Source organism: Diabrotica virgifera, chromosome 8 (assembly GCF_917563875.1).
Source record: "Diabrotica virgifera virgifera chromosome 8, PGI_DIABVI_V3a".
NCBI lineage: Eukaryota > Metazoa > Arthropoda > Insecta > Coleoptera > Chrysomelidae > Diabrotica > Diabrotica virgifera.
Genome location: NC_065450.1, coordinates 78,490,992 through 78,511,362, shown reverse-complemented (window position 1 = coordinate 78,511,362; position 20,371 = coordinate 78,490,992). Strand labels below are relative to the sequence as shown.

Below are 20,371 nucleotides of genomic sequence, written 5' to 3'. Positions count from 1 at the left end.
TTTATTTTTGAAAAATAAAATATAAATAAAAAAATGATATGTTCCAAACCTAAATTTTTTCTTTTATAGTTTTTCTCTTGACGAAGTCACAAAAATAGTGACGAAATATTGAGATATAACAAATACAGTTTCATTTCCCGAAGACCGAATTGCCGATATTCAAAACTACAATTTATCATAATATACACAAGTAAACAACTTCTAATGTACAAAAGATGTAACGGATTAAAAATAGAACGATTTCAGTCTTATCAAACCATCATCATTGCAAACATCATTAGTAATTGAAAATTCTACCATTAAGTATTAAAGCCACATAGTAAGTTCTAATATCCCTTAGATTAAATGTTGGATTTATTAAATTTTAAAATTGAGGCGACACAAAGTTGTATTGATGCTAAAACATTTCACAGTCAATCAAGTTTTATTTTTTCAGTGATCCAAAATAGATTGCTTTTTTAACCTTTTCTTCTATTTAAAATTCTTTATTAGCACATTGATGCATAGCTTCCGTTAGCAAGTTGCTCTGCTAATAAGTTCTTAAGTTTCTGGTTTAATCGATTACTTTGCGATTCTTTTAGCAACTATGTTTTAAAACGCGAGCTCTTCTCTATTTTATGAGCTTTATTTTGTAGCAGTACTAATTTGTAATCTGATCCACAATTAGCTGCTCTTTTAACTATAAAGTCCCTTACACCTTCTGTCATTGTTTGTTGAATTCTAAAGAATCCATGTTTGATCTTTGATTAAGGATATGTCTTTCCCATGTATACTGATGAATTCTTTTATACACATTAGAAAAATTTATTTTGTACTTTTAAGTACTATCAATCCAGTTTCGAGTCTTCACATTATTTTTTTGAGCAGCCTTCGTTTTTACGATTGGTAGAGTGCTCACATTGTCAACTACCCTTCACATTTTGTGCGGGCTTGAAACCGGCCGGAATTTTATTAAACTTAACACAAAAATTAACAACCAAAGTGATAACAAACAAACTCAATGCAATTATAACATTAGCAGAAGAACAACAAGGTTTTAGGTCGGGAGGATCATTCAGCGTTGCCATATTTAATATTTATAATGAAAGTTCAAGAGAAATCATTAGAATACAACAAACCGGCATATTTATATTTGGTGGACCTTAAGAAGTCATTTGACAAGGTCAAATTAAAGGATGAAATAATAAAAAAAGTAAGATCTAAAAAAGCATACCAAATGGGAGAAAACCAACTTAAAATAATAATCTGCTATACATCAACGCAATATTAATCTCTCAAAGTAAAGATTATTTACAGCTTATGCTACACCAATTTAATATAATCGCCAGAAAATTTAACATGTTAATTTCCTCAAAAAAAAAGGACTAAATCCATGGTTATAAAAGCAAATCTACTAAAAGGTAAATTAAAGCCAGACGGTCAGATAATCGAACAAGTATGGAGTTTATATATCTAGGCATCACACTATCTCGCTACGGAAAGCTCGAAACAGAAGTGAAAGATCAAGTGAACAGAGCAAACAGAGTGGCAAGTGGCCCGAATGAAACAATACAGAGCAACAAAAATATCGGAAAAGAAATGGAAGGTAGAATTTACAAAACAGTCATCAAACCAACATTCATATACACATAGAACAAAAAGAATCAGGAGAGAATCAGCAGAGAATCAGATGAGAACCCTTAAAAAATTGATGGTAAGAGACTATGGAACAGAGCTTAAAGTATAGATATATGATGGAGATGCTAGGGAATATCAGGGACTGGAGAATATCAAGGACTGTGTAAGAAAGAGAAGAATATAATGGAACAATCATATAAGCTGAATGACAGCTGAATGAAAAGGTGGCGAGAGACGGTTTCCCAATAGTAGTAGAGGATCCGATATAAGGTCGATTTGCACCGATCTGTTTAATGGATAAAAATTGTTGGATACGTAATTTAGCATGTTAACAATTACAAAAAACAAGGGTTGTTCGTTCTAATCTTGTTCTAACTATAATTAATTAATAATTAAAAAATTCCATTTTTTTATGAATTTAAAAAAAATCGACCCAGGCAGATATTATTTCAAATTTTTTGGATCATTCTAAACAAAAAAGGTCTTTTGTAACTTTTCTCTAACGTTGATCGTTTGCGAGTAATAAATAATTTCAAACTGAAAAAAGAACGAAAAATGACAATTTTCAAGGCTCAAAAACACAAGTAAAAAATATCATTTTTATAATCATCAAGTACATAAATTCAAGCTCAAACCTTTTTCTATCAGGGTCCAGAGCACGCCAAATAGAATTCTATTTTGCTGAGGTCACAAAATAGAATTTCATAATGAGAAAATCGACGGTTGCTAGGAAACGCGACGTCACTAAAATATAATTCTATTTGGCGTGCTCCCACAGCTGGTCTCGATCCGATTTTTAGGCATGTTTTATTCTAAAACATATTTTTTTAATTGAGGGGATCAGATGCTAAGGGGTACAAGTGATAAAATGGTTCAATTGAGAAAAACGAAGTCAAAGTTAAATTTACATAGTAAATTCTACAGCAAATTAATCACTTATGAACTTATTTTGAATTAATTTTATACCTTTTATTTATCTAATTGTAAAAGCTTTTGTAAAGTTAGTATTTATTTTCATTCAAAATATTTGAAATTTGATAAAAACGTTCGCACTCGTACCCTTCTGCTTCAAATTTTGCACTTGTTTCTCTTTGCCACTTAAGTACCTTACGAATTTCTTAAATTCTTAAACTAAAATAAAAGAAAAATTACGTAAAAATTAAACATTTTTATTTATGAAAACTTACTTGGTACATTTTGTGTTATTATTTCACTTATTTTGAATACTTTTTTAAGGGCTTGATTTGCAAAGATACTAAACAAATCACCAAAAATAATATCCAACACCTTACAGGCAAAGGGATACAAGTGAAGTTATACCTGTTTGTCGCAAACTGTTTTTAAATATTTCGTATAAGTAGTCAAACTAGAACCTGCGATATGTCGCCACCAGTAGTTTAAATCGTCTGTATCTCTTTCCCACTAAATTTTTAATACTATCTAGTGTTATTTTGTGCACTTAACTCAGTTTACAATATTTTGTCACTTGTACCCCTTAGCATATAATCCCCTCAATTGTTAATGAGGAAGGTTTCTTATGGTGAGACGGGCATGAACAACTAAAAAACAATGTTTCAGGATGGAATAAGTCCCAAAGACTTATCAAGAACTGATATAATAAGGTTTGAACTTGAATTTAGATACTTCGTAATTTCAAAAATGATATTTTATACTTATGTTTTTGAGCCTTGAAAATCGTCAATTTCGTTCTTTTTTCAGTTTTAAATTGTGTATAACTAGAAAACGATCAACTTTAGAGAAAAATTACCAAAGACCTTTTTTGTTTAGAATGACCCAAAAAATCTGAAATAATATCTGCCCGGGTCGAAAAATTTTTTTGGAATTTATAAAAAGAAGTCATTTTTTAATTATTAATTAATTATAGTTAGAACAAGATTAAAACGAGCAACCCTTGTTTTTTGTAATTGTTAACATACTAAATTACATATCCAATAATTTTTATCCATTATACAGATTGGTGCAAATCGACCTTATATCGTATCTTAAGGTAGACGATCAGTGGGAAGACCATGAAAACGATGGTATGACAACTTATTGCAGGCACATTGATAAAAAGAGTAATGTCTACACAAATAGAGAAAAAATAGGAGTAACATTGTTTGGACATGGCTAATGATGCTTATAATCTATTTTAAATATCATTTTATTATGAACTATGATCGCTAAAAAAGTAATACTTAAATACAAAATATACCACAATATTGCATTATTATAGTATACTTATCCGATACCGTGGAACAAATTAACTAATAAATCGGTATATTAAATAATATAAATAGGAGAAATTTAGCTATTGTTATTATCAATCAATCACGTAGAGGTCTGCTATGAATTAATTTGATATAGATATATCGTAATGATAATTCTATTATAAAACAACCTTTGTGCAATAAATAATGTTACTAAAAATTAAATAGACATTATATTCGTAATGACTTGGTTTTATTCAAGGGTAACCAGTTTGAAACACCCCTTATGGGCACAATCACTTGTTACAATACGGTCGCTTTTTTTGGAACAATCTTAAGTCACGACTATACATGTAATAAACATTGAATGGATTTATATATTATCATTTAAAAGCACTTCCGTTCGATTTTAATTACCGTTCAATTTTTTTATTTTTTTTTATTCGACAGTTACTTTTGAATAAAAAATATTTAATAGACTGGTAAACTAATGCAATCCATTATTTGGCAATTAATAATTATTGTAGTCCAACTATTTGGTAATTTTACCTGGAAAGTTTTCCGGTAGTTTTGAAAATTGGTAGCTTTATGAATTTTGATATGCTCTTTTCGAATTTCAATTTTGCTACCTCATATTTAAGCCGCTAGTGCCGTTATATTAAAAAAAAATGGCGCCTAATAACAGTTTTTTGGAAATATCTTATATCCGATGTATTTTATGAAAGAAAAATAGTTATTAAGGTACCAAGGGTATTATAAGGATAATAACGCTTGAGGTCAATGGTGTATTTACCGAGGGATATACGTTGACCGAATGCGTTATTATTATAATACCCGTGGTGCCTTCAACGTTTAATGTCCGACTAAATTATTCTTTATATGCGAAAAATTTGAACGAATTTTGAATTCATTAGTTTTCAAATAAGTACATTTACCAGTTACTACCAGTAACAGTAGTAACGTAATTGTGGTAACCATAGTTTTACTTAGGTTGATATTTGTCAACTTGACAGTATCTAAGTCGTTATTTAAATTTAATGCACAAGGGCGTTATTTTTCAAAATAACGCCGTTTAGAGATATTTTTGAAAATTTCAAAAAATTAAAAAATTCCTATTTTATCCAATTTAAGTCCAAAAGTTAAACAGTTGCCCTTTTCTTCGATGAAATTTGTCGCTCGTTCTTCTTCTGTCCTCAGAATATTTCTACGGCTTGAGATATTGTATTTCGGACACCGATTGCGCTAGAGAATTATTTAGTACAGTTCTGATCGGAAAGCAAGGAGTCTACCTACTTAATTTCGTATTTTTCACGTCATTATTATGAGAGTTATGGCGTCATGGGCAACCCCACTTATGACGTACGGGCATGAAAAATAGAAAACAACCTATTTTCAGTCCTGACGAATAAAGGTGTAAAATTTCATAAAAATCGGCCAAACCGTTTCGGAGGAGTATGGCAACAAACACTGTAAAAAGAGCATTTTATACATATAGACGTAAACAATTTGGTTACTACTAAAATGACTATATAAAACCGTATAAACCTTTCCTGAACTTCCACAAATAATTCAACATCAAAATTAGCCAAATCGGTCCAGCCATTCTCGCGTTTTAGCGAGACTTACGAACAGCAATTATTGATCTTTATATATTAGCCCAATAAATGACCGTTTTGGAGTGTAATTTCCAGGGGCAACTCCGAATTGCATGAAAATTTGGATTTAGGTTCTACTTACCCTCCACTTCAAAGTTAAATTTGTGCCGTTGGTTGCTTTTACTTGGGGGGTAACATTTACCCCTTCTCGGGGAGTGAAAAACGCGTGTTTAAAATAAGGCCGGAAATGAATAAATTGACTTATTTTAAGCACCTTTTGTTCTATAAAGTTTTTTACGTAAGTCAATACTTTTCGAGTTATTCGCGATTTAAAATGTTGATTTTTCGACAAATAACTACGTTTTCAGAAAGTTTTTTCCAAATAACTCAAAAAGTAAATATTTTATAAAAAAAAATATTTTTAGCAAAAGTGTAACCTATAAAAAGACGAAAAAAATGGTGTACCAGTAAAGTCTACAAATTGAGTAGAAGAAAAGTTGTAGCTCATGAAAAATACGTTCTTATTCGTCTAATTCCAAATCGAATAATTCAACGCAAAATCACCGAAGAAAGAAGCGTTTTTCGGGAAAACCTTATTAACATTTTTAAAGTATCGAAAAAAAGCTTATTATTTGTTTTTTACAAAAGTTTACAGCATCAAAAATAAACGAGTTACACTGAAAAAAAGTTGGCCCTTTTTTTTGGTAAAAAAAATCGTGAAATCCTCCCTCTATTTAGCACCCTAAATGAAATTAATCGTTTGGCTTTACCATCTATTTTAACTGTATGTGTATTATTTATATGATCTGTAAGTTTGATTGGTTTGAAGTGGTTATTTTTGAAATCATTTAGTTTTATAGTAAAAAAAAATTTCTAAAAATTTTTGAAAAATTTCATTTTTTCAAAATAACTTAAAAAGTATTAGTGAAAAGAAAAATCTTAAAGAGTAAAAAAATGTAGGTTTTGCTATTATAAATATGTTAGTTTCATTTTGTTTCTCCGTAAGACAAAAATTGGTTAAGATATGACTGTTCATAATTTGCATACACTCTTGATAATGACCCATTCAAGCATTCTCAATTGTAACCCTTTTAAAAATAAACACTTTAAACCGGTGAGACTGACAGATCGTATAAAAATAGATAGGTAAATAAATTGTTTGTAAATCGGTAGCGATTAATTTCATTTGGAGAGCTAAACACGGCGAGATTTTCATGACTTTTACAAGAAAAAAAGAGAGCCAACTTTATTTTGAGCGTAACTCGCTTATTTTTAATGCTAAAACTTTTGTTAACAATTAAAACAAAACTTTTTATAAACACTTTAAAAAAGTTAAAATGGGTTTTTCCCGAAAAGTGCTTAATTTTTCGGTGATTTCACCTTGAAATATTCGATTTGGAATTAGACGAATAAGAACGTATTTTTCATGAGCTACAACTTTGTTTTTATTTAACTGATAGACTTTACACTGATACACCATTTTTTTGGGTTTTTTATAAGCTACACTTTTGCTAAGAATATTTTTTTCGATAAAATATTTACTTTTTGAGTTATAACTTTATATTTACTTTTTGAGTTATACGACGGTTTGCGAAAAACCGTCTGAAAACGTAGTTTTTTTGTCGAAAAATCAACATTTTTAATGGCAAATAACTCGAAAAGTATTGACTTACGTAAAAAGCTCTATAGAACAAAAGTTGCTTAAAATCAGTCAATTTATCCATTTCCGGTCTTATCTTGAACGCATGTTTTTTCACCTCCTAGAAGGGGTGACTGTCACCCCCCAAGTAAAAGCAACCAACGGCACAATTTCAACTTTGAAGTGGCGGGTAAGTAGAACGTAAATCCTAATTTTCATGCAATTCGGAGTTGCCCCTGAAAATTACACAGTATCGCCGAATTTCCCGTTCATTTACTGGGCTATATAAGATTAATTAAGTATTTATTAATTTTTATGGATATCGAGCATCGAATGTATTAAATCTTGCCCAAGCATTCTTTCGCTTCTAGAACATAATCAGGAACAATTCGTCATATTAGGGAGAAATCCTCAAATGTCGTAGACATTTGTTTGAAGTAATGGAGGAAAAATTTAACGTAATATAACATATTATAACACACATCGTACAAAGGACAAACATATTAAAATTAATACCGCTACTACGTTACTACATAGCGAAGATGGAGGTACAATGATACCATGATACAATGATATCATCTTCGATACGTAAGGTAGTACCGGCATTTAATTTTAATCTGTTTGCTCTTTGTCCAGTGGTGTGTTCAGTGATATCCAGGATATCTTCTTAATATGTCGAAATGCCCCTGACGATGCTCTAGGAGCGAGAGTATATTTGGGCAAGATTTAATAAATTCAGTGCTTGACATCTGCCTTTTATTTCCATAAAATTCATATATTCCAACAGACAACCATTTCCTATTTTTTTTAAATGTTAATTTACAAAAATACTTTGAAAACTGTTTGATGAATTTAGAAATTTTTAACTTTTTCTATAGTAATGTCAGTAGACTTAGGCAAATATGCAAATAAAAAAGTATGAAATATGCGCACAAATATGCAGTATTTTACCCAATGATATGCATATTTATGTAGAAAATATACATGTAATAAAAGCAATATTTACAATATTTTTTATTTACAAAAATATTTACAATATCTTCACATGTTTTATTAATTAACATGTAAATACCTACCTATGTATTTTACAAACCAAGCTTATGTAATTAAATATTTAAGTATTTCAACAAATAAATGATATTATTTCGAAGTGTGGTAACAATAGACAATAGATAAAATGCTGTTCAAAATTTTCATTTTTTTTTCAAATTTAAGATAATAGGTGGTTCTAAATTAAGTGGTTCGGAAAATGTCCCAGTTTGTACTTGAATTTCTGGAGAAAGAATCTGGTAACTACTGTTTATTTCCATGGTTGCTTTAAATTTTTGGAAAATTCCCTTCCCAATATGTATTACTTTTAATGTTTTGGCACAATGATTCCAATTCTTTTATTAAAAATATACTGTCTAACAATGATAATTTGGAAGATTCTAATAGTTTTCTGAACAAAACTTTTTGTTGATTTTATGAATGGTACTGAACTGTATATTTTCGGCATTTTCAAAGCACAGTAATTATTCACAATTACAAAGACACTACTTATTTTACAACAAAAATGAAATCGTCTAAATAAAAATTTTTACCTAGAGGTATAAACTGGCAGATTTTGGAACCATTGTATCATGGACAAAACGTGACAAAATTTATAAGCCGGTATCTTTTATTAGTTAGTACATTGCGATACCAAAAATTTATATATAAAATATATCCAAATATATAATTTGGATTATAAAACTAAATAAAATATTGAGATTTCCAAGATATTTGTTATCTGAATATAAAGAGATGTATAGTTACAACCAAAATTCCAAATTATATGCAGTTTATGCATACTTATATAAAAATATGCAAAATTGGAAATTTTTGCATTTTTTATGCATAATATGCAAAATATGCAATTTGTATATTTGCCTAAGTCTAGATGTGCAATTGCATTTTGCCAGCTGCTTTTATTAATGTTTTGTACTTCACTGCACAAAATTTTATGGTGATACTGCAGCCATTTGGCTTCTGCATATCTTCACGGTACCCATTTCAGGATTCTGGAACCCTGTACTAGCTTATACAGGTCTACTGGATACGATATTTTTTTTGGAGTTACGTGGTTTTGGTTATCTCCAAAAGCTTTATACCACATACGATTTATTTATAAAAACATTATATTTAAATAATTGATGGATTCGACCGTTACTTGATGGAAGTTCATTTTATCTAACAATAAAACACTGAAAACGTTTGTTTTCTATACTTCCACAAAACTGATTATAACTATGTGACTACAGCTGTTTCGGCGGAGTGCCTTTCTCAAGTGATATAGTTTACAATGTGTTTGCCTTTTTAAGTCTTCAACTGAAGAGGTTGAGAAGTGGGGAGCTGTTTGTCTCGAGTTGGTCATTCAGAATTATATCTGTATTTTTCAGTTTATTAATTTCCATAGATTCTAAAAAAGATAGCTTAAGGCCTTTATTTTGAATATGTAGAATTTGAAACTCTTCATTAAAAGAATGATTATGATCTAGAAGGTGAAGTGCGTATGTAGAAGTGTCTGTTTTTCTATTGTTGAATGCCCTTTTGTGTTCTGCTATCCGTTTGTCAAAAGTTCTGCCAGTTTGACCGATGTACGTTTTCGGACAGTCACCACAAGTTAGTTTGTACACACCACTCTGTAGTTGCTTTCTCTTTCGACTTTTATTGTTCTTAATATATTTGCTTAAGTTGTTGTTAGTTCTGAAAGCTGGTGTTATTCCTTTCTTTTTTATGTATCTGGCTATTTTTGTTGTTATCTTGCCAGTATATGTGAGAGAGCAGAAGGTACTGGGTTCTTTCTGTGGTGGTGGATACACTAATTTCAGGAAAAGCATCATTGCAAAATCTATTACTGATGTATGTAGTGAAACTAATAATTCCTGTTTCAAAGAAAACCAAATAGCCGTTTCAATTAAAAATAAATCAATAAAACATGACATAATATTTACAAAAGCAGACAAAGGTAACACTACTATTGCTATCGACAAACGAGACTATAATAACAAAACAATAGAATTTTTAACTAACCAAAACAGTATAAAACTAAACAAAGACCCCACAGAAAAATACCGAAAACAAATTAAACTAGCCATTGAAAATTCAAAATCAATACTAAATCCAACAGAACAGAAATACCTTAATATTATGAACCCACAACCTCCTAAATTATACTCTTTTATTAAACTACACAAACCTGACCACCCAATAAGACCTGTAGTTTCTTTTTATTATACAGCTCCGTCATATAAACTTTCAAAAAAACTGTCAGATATTATTACAGAATACACTAAATTTTCACCTAAATTCACCGTAAAAAATACACTAGAACTAGTTAATAAAATACAACATTTTCAATTGCCCAACAACTCCAGACTAATTTCATTTAACGTAAAAAATCTTTTTCCTAGTGTTCCTCCTACAGAAACTTTTGTTTTAGTTAAGAATCTTTTAGACCATAATAGTACAAATCCGATCATTGCATCTGAAATTTTACACCTTCTTGAAATTTGCATAAATCAAGACTATTTTGAATTCAATAATCAAATATACACAAACAACAGTGCAGGACTTATTATGGGTAATCCTCTAAGCCCATTGCTATCAGATATATTTATGAACCAACTTGAAACAACAATTTCTAAACATCCCGTATTTAAACAGTTCTTATATTGGTGGAGATACGTGGATGATATACTAGTATGCTTTACAGGAACTAACAGACAACTTGACCAATTTCTATCATATATTAATTCACTTCATAATAATATTGAGTTTACAATAGAAACAGAACAGAATAACTCCATAAACTTTCTAGATGTAACGATTTCCAGACTACACAACAAACATGAGTTCTCCGTATATCATAAACCTACCCATACTGACACAACTATACACAATTCATCATCCCATCCTACACAACACAAATTAGCAGCCTACCATAGCATGATACATAGACTGACAGAAATTCCCATGACAAAAAATAACTTCGAGATAGAACTAAACATCATTAAACAAATAGCAGTAAACAACGGCTATAACGAACAAACAGTTAACAAAATTTTAAACCAAAAACTCCATAAGAAAGCCCTGAAATTAGTGTATCCACCACCACAGAAAGAACCCAGTACCTTCTGCTCTCTCACATATACTGGCAAGATAACAACAAAAATAGCCAGATACATAAAAAAGAAAGGAATAACACCAGCTTTCAGAACTAACAACAACTTAAGCAAATATATTAAGAACAATAAAAGTCGAAAGAGAAAGCAATTACAGAGTGGTGTGTACAAACTAACTTGTGGTGACTGTCCGAAAACGTACATCGGTCAAACTGGCAGAACTTTTGACAAACGGATAGCAGAACACAAAAGGGCATTCAACAATAGAAAAACAGACACTTCTACATACGCACTTCACCTTCTAGATCATAATCATTCTTTTAATGAAGAGTTTCAAATTCTACATATTCAAAATAAAGGCCTTAAGCTATCTTTTTTAGAATCTATGGAAATTAATAAACTGAAAAATACAGATATAATTCTGAATGACCAACTCGAGACAAACAGCTCCCCACTCCTCAACCTCTTCAGTTGAAGACTTAAAAAGGCAAACACATTGTAAACTATATCACTTGAGAAAGGCACTCCGCCGAAACAGCTGTAGTCACTTAGTTATAATAAATTTTGTGGAAGTATAGAAAACAAACGTTTTCAGTGTTTTATTGTTAGATTATATTTAAAATTGATAATAAATAACAACTAAGTCATTCTTTTCTTTTAAAGACAAATGCAAATGTAATTGCCGTGGTTGAGTGTGATTAAACAATAATTGTTTATTAATTAATTCAGTACGATTTATTCAATTACTTAGTTGTTTTTTTACTTTATGACATTTGCATATAAGAAACGTTATTTGTATTCGTTGTTTTTCCGTTATTACCTACGTGTGTGAACGGAATCTGTTGATAGCTTTCATTCCTGAAATTATGCTGGTGCAGATTATTGTTTGTTATAGATGATTAATCGCTTTCTTACTATCACTGTTTCCACTTTTACTACTTATTATAGTTATTACTTATTGTAGTTAGATACGCGGACGATACAGTACCTAGGTAATTCTGTCAGAACGTATCGAAGGTCACCAAATTTCGCTGGATCGTATGCAAGGAGTAGGGCAGGAAATGGGCATTAAAATAAACTAGCACGGTTCTTTTAAAAGGTCAAAGCTTCTTAACCCTTAACCGTTTTCAGACGGTTTTTCGCAAATAACTCAAAAAGTAAGTATTTGGTCGAAAAAAAATTCTTATCAAAAATATAGCACGTAAAAAAGTGAAACATATGGTGAATATATTAGGTCACTATACCTAGTAGAAGCAGAGTTATAGCTACTGAAAAATAGGTTCATATTCGTCAAATTCCAAATCGAATATATTAACGTGCCATAACCAAAAAACGAAAAACTTTTTTGGGGAAAACTCATTTTAACTTTTTTAAAGTGTTTAAGAAATGCTTATTTTTGTTTTTTATAACGATTTTTTAGCATCAAAAGTAAACAAGTTACGCTCAAAATAAAGTTGGTCCCTTTTTTTTGGTAAGAAATCGGGAAAATCAACCCCTAATTAGTATTTCAAATGAACTTAATTGCTACCACTACACAAGTTTTTTACTCGCGTATGTATTGAACATATGATCTGTAAGTTTCATCCGTTCAAAGTTCTTATTTTTGAAAGAGCTGTAGTTAAAAGGGCTTGAACGAGTCACTTATCACGAGTGTATGCAAATTTAGAAACACCGTATCTTAACCAATTTTTGTCTTACAGAAAAACAAAAAATACAAAATATTCAGAAAAGTGAAGCCGACTTTTTTTATTGTTTAAGATTTTTGGTATCTCTAACAATTTTTAAGTTATTTAAAAAAAACATTTTTTTCAAAATTAAATTTTTTAAAAATTTTACGTTAAAACCAATTTTTTTCAAAAATAAGCACATTGAATCGATGAAACTTACAGATCACATAAACACAACATAAGTAAAGTAACTTGTGAAGCGGTAACGATTAATTTCATTAAAGTTGCTAATTGGGGGGTGATCTTCCTGATTTTTTTTTGCCAAAACAAAATAGACCAACTTTATTTTGAGCGTAACTTGCTTACATTTGATGCTAGAAATTAAAAAAAAACAAAAATAAAGCTTTTTTAAAAAGTTTAAAAGAGTTGTAATGTGTTTTTCCCAAGAATGCTTCAATATTTGGATATTTCACATTGAATTATTCTATTTGGAATTTTTCGAATATGAACCTATTTTTCATTAGCTATAACTCTGCTTTTGCTAGCTATAAATACCTAATATATACACCGTTTTTTCACTTTTTTATAGGCTACAGTTTTGCTAAGAATATTTTTTTCGACAAAATGCTTACGTTTTGAGTTATTTGCGAAAAACCGTCTAAAAACGTGGTTATTTTATTAAAAAATAAACATATTCATTTGCAAATAACTCGAAAAGTTACTTAAAATTAGTCAGTTTATCCATTTCGGGACTTATCTTGGACATATATTTTTTCACCCCCGAGATGGGGTGAAACTCACCCCCAGGGCAAAAGCCCACACATCGGCACCATATCACTTTTTTTATTTGACATATCAGCTATGCGTATGCTAAATTTCATGTCAATCCAAGCAGTTCTTTAAAATTTACAGCAAAAACCGTGAAAGAATGTACTATTGGTTTACAGCTTATACCACAATTATATAAATCTAGGCACTATAATAATAATTGTGAAGCTTATTAAATATGTTTATAAGTAGTCATTTATCCAGTTTCCTTGTTATATAATTATTCAACTACTTTTTACTTAAAAAATTCTAATTGCTTGAATATTGACAAATAATATCAAATATATAAACTACATGTGAAGGTAATTTCTCAAGGACAACTAGCAATTAGTCAATAATATGCACACTACACGTCCCATATTACTTGCATACTTGCTCTACTAGTCTACTGGAAGTAGTAAATGTTATCTAATAGGATTGAATTCTATAAATTGAATGAAATGTCATAACCTAAAGAACTTCTTATTTCCGGAAACAATATGCATTTACCGCTCATATTAGTTCAAATGTGTAATTGCATAGAAAAAAAGCAACTTAACTTTGGTCTAGAATTTTGTAACCCACAAGCAACTCCTCGCGTACTAAAACGGAAGCAATTTAGAAAAGAAAGAAATATACGAATAGAAGAAGGAAGCAGAAAAAATAGGAAGGTCAAGAATGGTAAAAGAAGGTAAAAAATGTAACCAGGTGTAAATTTTCTATAAGCGTCATAAGCTTGGCAGGCTGTTAACACCTGCTTTATTGTTATTGCGTAAGGTTGCAATGACCTAAGCAAAGACGGACTGGGATTATAAAATATGGTGAGATCTGTTAATTGGATATGGATTGCATGAATCAGTAGGTGTCTTTTTTTATCTCTTAATTTAGAAAAGTTGTGCAGTATGTATTTACTTAATGTATCTTTATAATAGATAGGTTTATTATTTTATTTATTTATTTATCAACGGGCAATCACCCAATTAAAATACAGTGTAAACATTAATCACAGGAGATTTATAACCTAACCTAAAGTAAATTTAAAAATTTGAATCATACAAACTAGGAACATTAAATAAATAACAAACATTAACAAAAAATGTACAAAACATCAAGTTATCACATACAGTTAAGCTGAGCTTTAAATTCATTTGGAAAACTATAACAATCTAAACCCTCCGAATATTGGTTAACAAACCTAGGTGTTCTGGACATGAAGGAGTTGTGTCCGTAGTTAGTGCGATGGGGTCTAATGTAAAAAGGTTGATTTAGCCTCGTTTGTCTACTGGGAACATGGAGGCTAATTTTCTCCAATAGTTGAGGACCAAAATTATTGGAGTGTAGTATATTATAAAACATTGTGAGATCCTTATGCATGCGTCGGATTTGGAGAGAGGTTATTTGAGAGACTTTTCTATATTAGAATAGTTAATTTCATCAACCCTCTGGTTTTGTTTAAATGCAGCAAATCTTAGGAACTTGTGCTGAACTCTCTCAATAGCTAGACTATGGGTGTTATAGTGTGGAGACCAAACACATGAACAGTAATTTAGGTGAGGTCTCACAAGTGAACAATACAATACTTGTATGGATGGGATATTTGTACAACGTTTGATAAACCCTAAAAGTTGAAGTGATTTTGAGACAATAGATGAGATATGGGGGATGTAGGATAAGCCGGAATCGAGCACAACACCTAGGTCTTTTATCTGAGATACAGAATCTAAAGGACAATCCTTAATAGTATAGATATAATTTGTAGGAGTTCTATTTGGACCAAAAACCATTAAGTGACACTTTTTAACATTAAGTTCCATTCCGTTGCCATCACACCAATAGCTCAACCGATCCAAGTCAGATTGTAATTTTTGATAGTCACCATCATTCCTGATTTTCAAATATAATTTTAAATCGTCAGCAAACATTAGGAAAAAAGCAAAGTGGAAACAGGAGGCAATATCATTAACATAGATATTGAATAGAAGGGGTCCAAAATGTGACCCTTGTGGAACTCCTGAAGGTACCTTAATTTTGTATTTGTTGTTTTGTTTTATATTTGTATTCTTGCAGATAGGTAGGATAACAACCATTCTAAAAGTTTACCCTGGATACCCAGATCTCTCAACTTATTGATTAAAATCTTGTGATTTACACCTTCAAGAGATTCCACAAGGAAGTCGGTAAATGTCAATAAATTAAGTTCAGTGGAGCGGCCAGAGAGAAATCCAAATTGCTGGTCGATAAAACAGTATTTTAAACTTGCTGACAAATAGTCACAAACAAGACTTTCAAAAACTTTGGGAATACAACTCAGAATGCTAATCGGACGATAATTGTTCACTTGAGACTTATCTCCAGATTTTAGTATTGGAGTAATAAAGCTAGTTTTCCAGTAGGCTGGGAACATCCCGGCCTTTAATGACAGGTTAAAAATGTGAAAAAGAGGTCTAGAAAGTAAAAAGCTTAAGCGTTTAAGAAAAGAAGGTGGAAGACCATCTGGACCTGGCCCCTTGTTGCTATCCAAAATGAAAAGTTTTTCATACATAGACGAAATAGAAATGCCAAATTGAGATATAGTAAATTGTGATAAGTTGATGTCACCAGAATCTAAAATATTATCCTGCAAAACACAATCTCTATCACTATAAGTTTTTTAAAAAGTTATTATGTTTATTATGATTATTTAAATCCTGCAGATTGTCGTAATAATTTAATTCGAAAGTTTGTGCGACAGATTCTTAATTATTTCATGTTTATTATTTCTCTTCTACTTCTTCTTCCTCTTTATAAGCAATGTGATTTATCTCTAGCTATTTTGACCACACGCGTCTCCCTTCTTCTGCTTATGTTTTAATTTCATTCTTTTTTGTATTTAGTGCCCATTCGTTTATACACTATAAGTTACATTTTCCTCTAATGTCTTCACTCATCTTTCAACATATTCATTTTTTATAGATAAGGTCTTTAAAATTGGGATCATAACCACGAAATAAAAACTCGTATGGAAAAACCCAGAAGCTCTTTTAACAGTCTTACGAAGATTCTGTTAACTTATCTTTAAGTACCAATATACGCATAAGAATTCTTAGATGTTTCCTCCTCTATGGAGTAGAAAGTTGGAGTCTTACAGAAGATGCCATAAAACGATTAAATGCATTTGAAATGTGGTGCAACCAACATATCGCTCACTGAATTCTATAGTGGCACAACCGCAAAAATGAAGTTCTGAGATAATAATTGACCATGAAGTTTCACATCATAAAATACCATTAAAATTACAATTTATGGATAAGAGGTCCACAGAAGAAAACAAATACTTGTCAATGAATGGTTAGATACATATTACATTTTTTTCCATTATATGAATTTCGAGAACTTTGGTATAAATATGCCAGTATTGAATTCAAGTTTTATAGTGTTTTGGCAAAGATGGTAGGTCGTAAGTAGTAGCATAGAGTTCATAAAAAAAACGATTTTATTTTTTAATCATGTTTTTATTCGCACTGAAGATATACTATATGAACATAACAATATTTTTCTTACTAATAACTAAAAAAGAATTTTAAAATGATTATTAGTTATAGAAAAACCTTGTTTATAGAAACAAGAATAAAAACGTGGAATGTAAGTTGATGTAAAATTCACTGTGACTTTTACTAATTGCATTGGATCGAATAGGATACATTATACCTTTTCTGGAAATTGGAGACCCTTTTAATTTCAATGTCTTTAAAAGAGAATACTTTGCTAGGATTTATGGTTCGTATTTCTGTGAATAAGTTCACCATTTTAAAATAAAATTCGTCAAAGGAAGTTTTATACAGGAAAATGCTATGATTATCCTTTTCGACGTTAAGTAATGAAACATCACTTAATAGAGACTTCTCCCTAAAGACCTAAAGGAATACATAAAGTCGAAGTGAAAAAACTTTGCACATCCTTACTTTTGTACATTGTTTAACAAAATAAAAAGCATTGTTATTGGTTCTTTCACCAATCTTTGCTACATTAACCTGTTCCATCAATGACATTATAATGTAGTTTAGCTGCTTGGAAATGTCTACCAAATCAAAGTATAACTTAAAAACGTTCGTCTCTCTTCTTCTATTCTATATATTTCCGGTAGATGTTTGCCTGCATTTTGTGATGTCACACGGATTTTTAACTGATCTGCCTGGAACGGGTTGTAAATTTGTCCAATTGAAGATTGTCCAGAGTTTCGGAGGCGTTTAATTCGGTTTTGTATCCACTGCTTACATTCTTCTTCTTCTTACACTCTAAGTGAAATAAAAGAAAAAGTAAACCTATACTGGCACAACTTTGTTCTTTCATGGCATAAAGTGAAATATTTGAATTAAAGTAAATTCTATACCGACACAACCTTATATTTTGGTGACCCAAATAGCATGCTTTTGCCAAAAAATTCATTTCATACTGTTACAACTTTTAATGTGCCGGTATAGACTAAAATATAAGATATTTTTATTGAAGCTTATAAAAATTAAAAGTGGCATAACATTAGTTTTATGAAAATGTGCCGGTATTCCACGTAGAAGCAACACAAACACACCTAAAGTAAACGTCATATTAAATATGTGACGGTATAGTGCTGCCGCTCGAGAGAAATGGAGGGAAATATGCACGTGGTACAACTCTATCTATAGGGGATTCTATGCAAGCTATACTAGGGGATTCTATACTAGGGGATTCTATGCAAGCTACCGTTATGCCGGTTTTGTTCAATTATAAAGTGAAATTTTGTGATTTTTAAGTACTAGTGATTATTACAAAATACCATTTTCTGAAAATGTGCCACTATAGAACTCAGTGAGCGATATGTTGAGGGTCTCATTTATACACCACACAACTAACATAACCATTCTCCAGAGGCTTAGAAAAGATAAAGAAATTATTAACACCGTAAATAACAGCAAACTGGTTTACTTTGGCTACATTATGCGTAATAATAAATACCGACTTGTACAGTTGATTCTATATGGCAGTTTTTTTTTTATAAAAATATGAATAAATACTGTTTTTCAAGCCTCTGGTATTAAATACAAAACCTCTTGTACTTAACAAAACCGTTAATTTAGTTATCACTTCTCAAATAATTTATTTCTTTCTGTTAATTGAGGACCGCCGACCGATCTAGAGAATTATAATCTTGGTGAAAACGCGAAAGAGTCATTATGTAAATGATATAAAAAAAGAATTGGGTCACTGATTTGTCCAATGAAGTATTAATACTATTTCCTTTACTTACAAAACTACTATTAAAGTAACACATTAAAATTGCAGTATCGTTTACAAAGTCAATAAATCTGCAAATCGTTTTTATATGCTAATATTTCATACTTGTTTAACCGTTTAAAGCACAAGAATTCACCTATACAAATGGAGATATATTTCTGACAGAAAAAATTACGGTGCATCGATTAACGGTATAAATCATTTCTATTGATTGATTGTAGCAAATTATTTTTATCTTCTTCTTCTTCTTTTTCTTTTATATAGGCAGTACTGCCTGTTTTTCTTCAACGGTGCCTTTCATTCTGTCCCTAAATGTTCATTCAATCTTTTCGTTGGGCGTCCTATACTTCTTCTGCCTAAAGGTGACTTTTCCATGGCTATTATTACTATCTTTGATTCAGACATCCCGCTTATGTGTTGATTCCACTCTTCTTTTCTGTTCTTTACCCAGATAGTTATATATATATATATATATATATATATATATATATATATATATATATATATATATATATATATTGTCTACCTCACATATGCGTCTGATTTCCTCACTTCTTACCCTGTCCTGCAGTCCTTTTCCAGCAATCCTTCTTAAGATCTTTATTTCGTTGGTCTCCAGATGTATTTGTGTTTTGCTTGTACCTGGTCTTGTTTCGGCCGTGTAAGTCATAACTGGTCTAATAACTGACTTATATATTGGGGCCTTTGTTTCCAATCTTAGGTGTTTATTTTTCCAAATTGTGTTGTTTAGGCATCCGGCCGTTCTACTGGCTTTAATTATTTGGTATTTTTCCTCTTCTTCGATATTATTGTCGGCTGATAGATTAATTCACAGGTATTTGAAAGTCGCTACTTTTACTTGCTGTATAATTTAATTGTCTAAGTCCAATTTGCATTCTTATTGGTTCATTGGATATTACTAAGCTTTTTGTTTTTTGGGCTGATATTTTCATATTCATTTCTTTTGCGTTAATGTTGAATTCGTGCAGTAATCTTTGTAGGTCTTCTTCGCACTCTGCTACTAACACGGTGTCATCAGCGTAACAAAGTATTTTTATCTCTCTATCGCCCATTTTATATGCCCTTTTTTTTTCTTCACTTGTTTTATTATTGCATCCAACATTGTGTTAAATAGTAGAGGACTTAGTGAATCTCCTTGCCTGATTCCTGTGTTTGCTTCTATGCGTTCTGTTATTATTCCATTGACTTTCATTTCTATTTTATTTCTTACACATAAATATGTTTTCTATCAGATTTATGATATCCAGTGGTAAATTTTTATCATATAGTAGGTGTATCACATCTTATAAATGTATTCTATCAAACGCTTTCTCTAGGTATGTGAAACAGAAAAAGGCTGGCTTGTTATATTCTAATGATTTCTCCGCTATTTGCCTTATCACAAAAACTGCATCGTTACATGATCTTCCACTTCTAAATC

The 20,371-nt window shown here is 30.7% G+C and overlaps 1 protein-coding gene across 1 annotated transcript in view; it reads right to left on the bottom strand.

The window, feature by feature from the left end:
- Positions 1–20,371, bottom strand: part of LOC114336593 (uncharacterized) — a 285,727-nt gene that overhangs the window by 107,466 nt on the left and 157,890 nt on the right. The window lies entirely within an intron of this gene.